This window comes from Rhodamnia argentea, chromosome 8, assembly GCF_020921035.1.
Source record: "Rhodamnia argentea isolate NSW1041297 chromosome 8, ASM2092103v1, whole genome shotgun sequence".
NCBI lineage: Eukaryota > Viridiplantae > Streptophyta > Magnoliopsida > Myrtales > Myrtaceae > Rhodamnia > Rhodamnia argentea.
The window spans coordinates 22,270,349-22,278,773 of NC_063157.1; the positions used below are offsets into that span (position 1 = coordinate 22,270,349).

The 8,425-nt window shown below is 39.0% G+C and overlaps 1 pseudogene; it reads left to right on the forward strand.

The window, feature by feature from the left end:
• The first annotated feature begins 1,543 nt into the window (after nucleotides 1-1,543).
• LOC115755717 lies at nucleotides 1,544-8,076 on the forward strand (annotated as a pseudogene).
• Nucleotides 8,077-8,425: the final 349 nt, after the last annotated feature.

An 8,425-nucleotide genomic window follows, 5' to 3' on the forward strand; every position in this document is an offset into this window, starting at 1 on the left:
TTTTATCCTCAATTACGGCCAGATTTTTCTCGTTAATTCCCGATTGCCCCAATCACCGCCTTTTTTATTGCCAAGAATTATATTTTCCGTTTTGATTCGTCCCATAATCTTGCCATTGCTTTGGGTGCTTTTGCTTTTCCAACTTAGATGTCATGCAATCCACCATCGAGCCAATGAAATTTATTCAATGCGGATACGTTTTAAAATGGCCAAATGCAATGTAAATGCATCGTCAAAATTTAGGTGTCGACATTTTTGCATAAAATTGAAAGTAAGCTTTACCATCGCCGTCCTCTACCTCTACCTCTTTTTTTTTTTTTTTTGCTTTTTTGGTTGAAGGATATAGAGCTAATTATCGGAGCTTTGGTAGCAATATTATTTTCTCAAATGGGCATCGAGATCCTTACAGTAGCAGTGAGTATAAGAAATTGAATGCTCATCACCGTACATCCATCCGAAGAGTAAATTTTACGTTACTTAATCACGCTTAACAATTTGATCTCTTTTTTAATCTTAAGGTCCTAAAGAACGATTTAGACGGTATAGCGGCTGTCTATACAAAGAAAGGCACATAACCAGGACACTTTATTTGTTGCTTGCGACTTATCCCGCGTACCTGTGAATCGCTCAAATGGAATCAAGAGAAGGAAACCTACTCAAATTAGGAATCTAAATCCAAAGTAGAAAGTATTTTGTAATTTTCTTGCTTGTTTGGTTGTCAAACCACAAGCCCTATTTAGATTTCAATTTTTTACTTGAATCGGTTTCCTTCACGGGCTCAAACTCAAAGTATGTTCTCACCACTAATTATATGTTCGCAAGTTCCCATTGCTTGGATCTATAACCAAAGACACAAGCCGGTCCAGACTGGTTGGTCATGCAGCGAAACCCCGAAGTGAGGATAGCCGAATATATGCCAATCTTCTCGCTTCGAAACAATGATATGTTGAATTGCTACTACAAAGATATGGATAATCAATTGATTCAAGAAGGCCATTTCAATAATAGATAAGAACAAAGATAAAGAAAGTAAGTTGTTTCTTTGGTGCGGCAACCTTAGGACAGTTTTCTTCAACAGGAAAGAAATCGTTACGTGAATTAGTGTGTGGCCTCCAAGAAAGTAAATTTTAATCCAAATAACGTAATGATCCATTGAGATTCCTTTTCTTTTCCAACATCCTTGGTTTGACAAACAGATCTACATCCTCCAATCGAATCAGGTCTTGCACACAGGCTCAAGCCCGAGAAATAATTCAACAGTTTTAATGTAATTTGGCATAGAACATAGTAATACCAATTGGGATCGTGGGTTACTCCATATAAATGTGACCTGGTTGAAGCCAAGAAAACATCTCCAAGGATCCTCCTCTTGGCATACATGCTTTAGCCTAAGCGATAACCACACACCCTAACATGTCTTCATCACTTTATAGCCTTTAGATCATTCTGAAGCTTTTTCATCACAGCTTGTGTTGCTACCGGGAAGAACTCAGATGGTTACTACATTCCGAAGCGGAGCGTATTCGGCTGAACATAATTTCAAAATCCTACATCAGCAGTTCGAGCTTCCGTCTCGTTGAAGAACTTCCGGACTTTCTTTTACAACCAAACCCTCGATCATTTTAATTACAGGCCGGAAAGTTACAATGCTTTCGGACAAAGATATGTGATCGATTCCAAATACTAGGGTGGCACAAATGCAAGTGCCCGAACCTTCGTTTATCTCGGTGGAGAAGAACCCTTCGACCTCATCATGGATAATATCGGGTTCATGACGGATAACGCGGCCCAGTTTAAAGCGCTTTGGTCTATGTAGAGGTAATAAAACGCCCTATATAATTTGCCTGGTTATACCTTATTTTTCTCTTATGTTTGGCATGCATATGTACGTATTCACGCAATTTACGAGTATAAAGTTGATTTTCTTGCAGCATCGGTTTTACGGAAATCCAATCCCGTACGGATTGACACTCGACAAAGCTCTAAGTGACACTAACATTCGTGGATATTTCAGCTCGGCGCAAGCTCTTGCTGATTCGGTGGAACTCCTTTTATACCTGAAACAGAAATTGACTGCCAAATATTCTCCGATAATTGTCGTTGGAGGATCATAAGGGGGAAGTAAGTGAATAAATTTTCAGATATCAGCAACATGACTTCTGCTTTAAATCGAAATTAAAGAAACTAGGCCACTCCTTACGTTGGAGAGAATTGTTCTAATGTACGATTCCCATTGATTGTAGTAGGATGTAATAAACACACATAATCTGCCGAAGGTCAATGTTCTTGAACACATCGTGGATAGAGCTTTTCCCATATAAAGTTCGATAGCTTGCCCTGAATGGCATTGAAGAAAGTTCCTACCATCAGGTTCACGAGGAAAAGATCAACAACATATATTCTACATATCAATCATAAGTTTGTCTTTCAATCTTCATATATTTTATTTTCAGAACTAGCTTCATTGTTCCGATTGAAGTATCCTCATGTGGCGCTCGGGGCTTTGGCATCATCCGCTCCAATTTTCGACTATCAAGATATCGCGCCTCAGGATATATACTTCTCAGTAGTTGCAAAAGATATTTTGGTGATCTTAATTTTCTCGATTTATACCTTCTTCCTTAAGCATGCATTTCCTTGTATTGAAATCGATCACTTGAATAATTGTTTGGGTAATTTTTCAGGAAACTAGTTTTTCTTGCCACCAAACCATAAGAAGATCCTGGGAGGAAATCGATAGAGTTGCATCTGAGCATCATGGTCTCGCGAAATTGAGCAAAACTTTCAAAATTTGCAGGTGCGTGGATGATGGAATTGGGATCATGGATCATATTGTATTAAAGGATATGCTTTATAGACGAATATCCATCTGATTACATATATCTTTTTGTTAGACCCTTGGAAAGTTCTTCACAGCTCAAGCAATTCTTGAAAGGGACCTACGCAGTGGTTGCTATGAACAACGATCCATTCACACGTCCAGTGGAAGTGATGTGCAATGCCATTGATGGAGCTTCTCCAAGAAATGACATTCTCACAAAGATTTTAGCAGGCCTCGTCCCTTTCTACGGAAATTCGACATGCTACGTCAATACACCTTCACGTCCATCTCAAACTGAATTGGGTTGGTATTGGCAGTTACACACTAAAGTCAGATATCATGAACGAATTGTAGTTTACTACTATAAGGTGAAACTGACTTGAATGTTGTATTGTCCTAAGAAAATGGAGGTTGTTTGGGTTCGCAGGCATGTAGCGAGACGGTGGCTCCTTGGAGTGTCACCAACAATACCATGTTTCAACTAGCTCCCTCCAGCCTAAATGAGTTAGAATATGTCCGGAAGAGAAAGTTCGGCGTCGCACCTCGATTACACGGGGCTGCTACTTATTACAGTGGTCAAGCACGGACATAGAAATAAAATCTCTCTCACACACACAAACACACATAATACTCTTTAAATATGTATATATACACGCGCACACACACCAAACTACATAGGACAATCTTTCATTTTCCTATTGACTATGGGAAATTGCAGGACATAAAACTTGCTTTGCACTGGTTCACTGGCAACATTATTTTCTCCAATGGGCTTCAAGATCCTTTTAGCAATGGCGGGTACGTGAAGCATCAAAACCTATAGATTTCTATGAAAACATCGCTGAAATGAATAAGATTTCAAAGTGATTTTTATATATCATCAACTGTAGGGTTTTGAAGAGTATTTCAGATTCTATTGACGCGGTCTCCACAGCTAAAGGTATGTGTCGACTCGATTCGTGTCGAACCAAAGTCAAATGGAATGGCTGATCTTTCTATTTTCGATTTTATAGAAAGTGATTGGATTGCTGAAAATAACGCTGTAAAAGCAATTTTTTACGAGGAAGTTCTCATTGTTTGGACTTACCTCCAGCTACAGAAAAAGATCTTATCTAGTTGGTCAAGCAGCAAAAAACTGAGGTTGAGATTATAAAAAAAAAAAAAAATGGATTGCCAGATATTATGCTGATCTTCGTGCTTTTGGAAAATAATTGATATATATCACATGGGAATGTCGTTACATTGATCAATGCAAATGGTGTAGAGAATAAAGACTTTAGACTAATGTGATAATGTTGGGAAATGCGTTGGTTGTGTTATTGTAACTTATCACGTGTAAACGCTTTTTGCATGTTTATTGTGTATACTAGTGAACTTATATTAGTAAATAGGTTAACATACGTCGACATAGAATCCAATGACAGATTCGATAATAGTGTTGATGAATTCGTGTCACGTTATCTACTTTATCGGGCGTGTTTTATTCGTGTTGAGACAGATGCGTCTTGTTATTCAAGTTAGTCATATCCGTTCAAATACCTTTGCTTCGACATGACACTGTAGAACGACAATGGCACAAATTATGAGACCCTCTTGAAAGAACACCAAATTTATAAGCTATTTCATCAGCTTATTAGGTCAAATCAGGCTTGCCTGAGCCGAGAAGGCTGAAAACCCAAATTGCGCAGGCGTGACAAGTAATTTTCTTTCTTTATGAGCTCGAGTCCTTCGACGTAGGCCCACTTGGGCGCGCCTAGGCTCGAATATTTAATGGAAAAGGACTTTTGTAGCCGGCTTCAAATTTTTTGCTACTCCCCTTCCTTCGTCTATTTTTTCCATTTTTATAACCGACAATGTTTGATATATTAAATCTCAAATTGGGTCCGAAGTTCAATCATTTCCTGTCCACGAAGACAATTCGCTTGAATTAAGAGTTAGGGCAAATGTTGTTTAATATGTAAATCCAGTCAAATCTCTTTTGTAGGGAAAAAGTCGGTGAAAGTGTTAAAAAAAATTCTAAATCTATCGTATTTGTGCCAATTTCGTCCGAAAGTTTTTATTGGCGTCAATTCAATTCTAAACCTTATGTGTTTATGCCAATTCAGTCCATTCTCTCAATTTTAACCAAAAATTATTGACGTAAATGCAGGTTGTCTTACGTGGCACGACCGGTACTAACGTGAATATTTTTTAAAATATTTTCCTTTTTTCTTCTGTTACATTTTTCTTTATTGGGGGCAAACAAGCCTTGCCGATCGACCCTTGCCGACCCAAGCAAGGGTCGGCGAACCTCGTTGTGGATGGCGAACCCTCCCCTAGATTCTGGCCGGGCGAGGGCATCGCGGCCCTCGCGGGGGATGGGAGAGGCCGACGATGCCCTCACCCTCACCTGGGGTTAGCTAGCAACCCCTGCCATGCCCCAAAAAAATAAGTGTAAAAAGAAAAAACAGAAGAAGAAATCATAGAAATTATTTAAAATATTAAAGAGATATTAAAAAATTGTCTATGTCAACCCCGGACATGCCATGTAGGACAACAGACGTCCACGTTAGCAATTTTCGGTCAAAATTGGTCCGATGAACTTAATTGGCGCAAATGTAAAAAGTTTAGACTGAATTGGCGCTTTGAATTGACACAAATGCAATAGGTTTATAACTTTTTTGATACTTTTCTGAAAAAAGTCACAATCGATTTCTTACATAAAGATGTAGAACTTCGGATACCTTGGAAATGTTAATGCCATAATGCCAAAACCAAAGGAAAAAAAATAAAAATAAAAAACGTAAATAAAATAAAAAAATAAATGATGAAAATACCCTTGGTCCAAGCCCTTCTTTAAAATTAAGATAGCACTTCCTGTCTTATTTGAAACAAAATCTATTTCGAACCCTTATTTGAAAAAATTAGAACACTTCAAATCCTTATTCAGAATTTTTCCCTTTGAAGTGTGAGAGGGTACCTGCCAAAACTAACTGCCAAAATGGGAGTGGGTTTCACATTTTCCGTTCTGCCACTTCTCGCGAGTCGGTGTATTGCAAAATGACTTTCCTGTCCCTGCTTAACAGTTTCTTTTAAAAAACATCAAGAAAGGATTTTTTTTTTTTCCCCCTTTTTTTAAATAAGCAACTAAATATATTTCAGAAGGCTTAGATATACTGCTCAAATTGTCGAGGTTCAAATTTCATTTTCAGTTGACTTCTAGATTAAATCTTACCTTCGCTTTTTTCAGAAAAAAAAAATAGAATTTATCCGTTAGATTTTAAATTTTCATGTATCGGATATGTCGAAGCTGTAGATGAAACCACGAACTCGGTTAGCAACCTTTTGTTGGAAAATCGATGTGCACCACAACATACTAGCCAAGGCATCCGGGGTTTTGTGTCCGAATTGACCATGTGATTCCGGGGAGAGAGAATATTGGAGTGCTCAAATTATTATCAATATGGTACTAACAAGGAGTTGTCGAATGTATTGGGTTGATGACGGTCTGTGGATGACAAGCTGTGAAAGGGCATAAAAAATGACGTTCATATCTTTTTAAAGATCAACGCCTGTCCAAACTTTTAAGTAGAGGTAGCACCATTGCATACTCCATCAACTTCTCCGTTTAAATATTGCGTTGCTCTCTTTATTCTCTCTCGGTATCACGTTACATTGTATGATAAATCTATAAAATCCTCTTTCGAAGTTATACTTTTTTAAAGGGAGAGATGAAGAGTGGCCTCTCACAAGATAGACCATTTTAAGCTTTCGCTCAACTTTTCTGGATTTCTTTTACCAAAACGAAAGAACTTTTCTAGATTCCACTTTCTTCTTAACTTCTACATACTTTCTACGCCAATATTCTTTGTTGTTTAGTTTTTATGATTATTCCGACATAAGCAGGAAGTGGAAATTACTACAAGAGTTTCCATTTACCAGTATAATATTTTTTTTCGGTCGAAATTTACCAGTATAATTTGAAAGGAAAAACTTTTATAGATTTCACTTTCTTCTTTTAACTTTTACATATTTTGTTCGCCAATTTACCATTTACCAGTATAATTGAACATGCGTGAATTGGAGTTAGTTGCATGCTGAGGGTCAGGGATGGCAAGCATGTAATATCATTGAGAGACAACCATGTGTTCGCGGGAATCTCATATGAGAAAAATTACGGAAGGTGGTCGGCGTCAATTGAGTCGAGAACGAAAGTGAAATTCCAAAAATGCCCCTGAAGCTGCGGCTTTCCACGAGCGAAGACCCTCAGGCATTTGTCGTAAATATCTGCATGTTTTTTGGGGGGTTGGTTTCTAGTTGACCGTCTTCATCAGTCAGCTAAAGGAAGAAGACAAAAAACAATAAAAAGCCAATCCTTTATATGGAGTTAGGCGAGCTGCGAAGCGAAGAGAATATTGCCTTAGTCGTCGATCATTTCTGATTCTGAATAGACAAGAAACGTAAATGCGCGATTCCTCGACCAAGATTAGTGAAGCACTCTCTACTCTAGTTGCGAGCTGAAGAGAACCTCGTACTAGAACCAACCATGAATCTTGCTCTATTTAAGCGGAGCTTAATCTTCCACGGCTCTCCCATCCCGAATCTCTAGTGTGCATAATCCATGGCGAGCTTTGCGATCATTCTCGTAATGTGTAGTGCTTTGTGCTCCATCGGCGGCATAGGTATCTACTCTCTTCTTGATTCATTTTGATTGTTTGTCTCTAACATTGCTGACTGATCTCTTTTGTTTTTTCTTTTCTTTTCTTTTCCTTCCCATCATGCATGAAGAAAGCAGTCCTTTCCCTCCTCCCCCGACGCCTCCTCGCCGTTTTGGTCCACCCGAATTTGTTAACATGAAGCCTCCCGACTTGATCCCGATTTCGGTTCCCGATACCACGGTCGGAGAGGAGCCTACGGACCCGATTCCAGTTCCCGATACTATAGTCGGAGAGGAGCCTGCGACCCCGATTCCAGTTCCCGGTACTACAATCAGAGAGGAGCCTGCATTTCCCAATCCAGATGTGTATATTCCCCCAAAGAAGCCTGGGTTGCAAGATTTGCACACCATAATCGCAGAGGAGCCTGCATTTCCCAATTCAGATGTGTATATTCCCCCAAAGAAGCCTGGGTTGCAAGATTTGCACACCACAATCGCAAAGGAGCCTGCATTTCCCAATTCGGATGTGTATATTCCCCCAAAGAAGCCTGGGTCGCAAGATTTGCACCCGATTCCAGTTCCCATTACCCGTGGGGGGACTTACGCCTACCCCCGATGATCTAAACTAGACGGTATGGTGATTTAGCATGTCGTTTGGAAACCGCAATGCAGTTAGAACCATGCAATGTATTTCACTCCTACCTGAAAAAGTAAATAAAAATGGAATCTTTACTTCGTTACAACCTTGCCAATGATGCTGTACAGTTATTAATCACACTTTGACAAGAAAATTATCGTTGACATGGAACTCTAGTGTTTATAGTGTTTAATGTCTTCCAAATGCCTCGGGTAAATAATCACTCTTTGACATTGCAATTAGAAAAGGTACAGGTTATATGTAAAAATCAAAGGCTGAATTAGATTTCCATGGGCACATAATCCTCCTTCCTCTCTCTTCTTTAGATGAG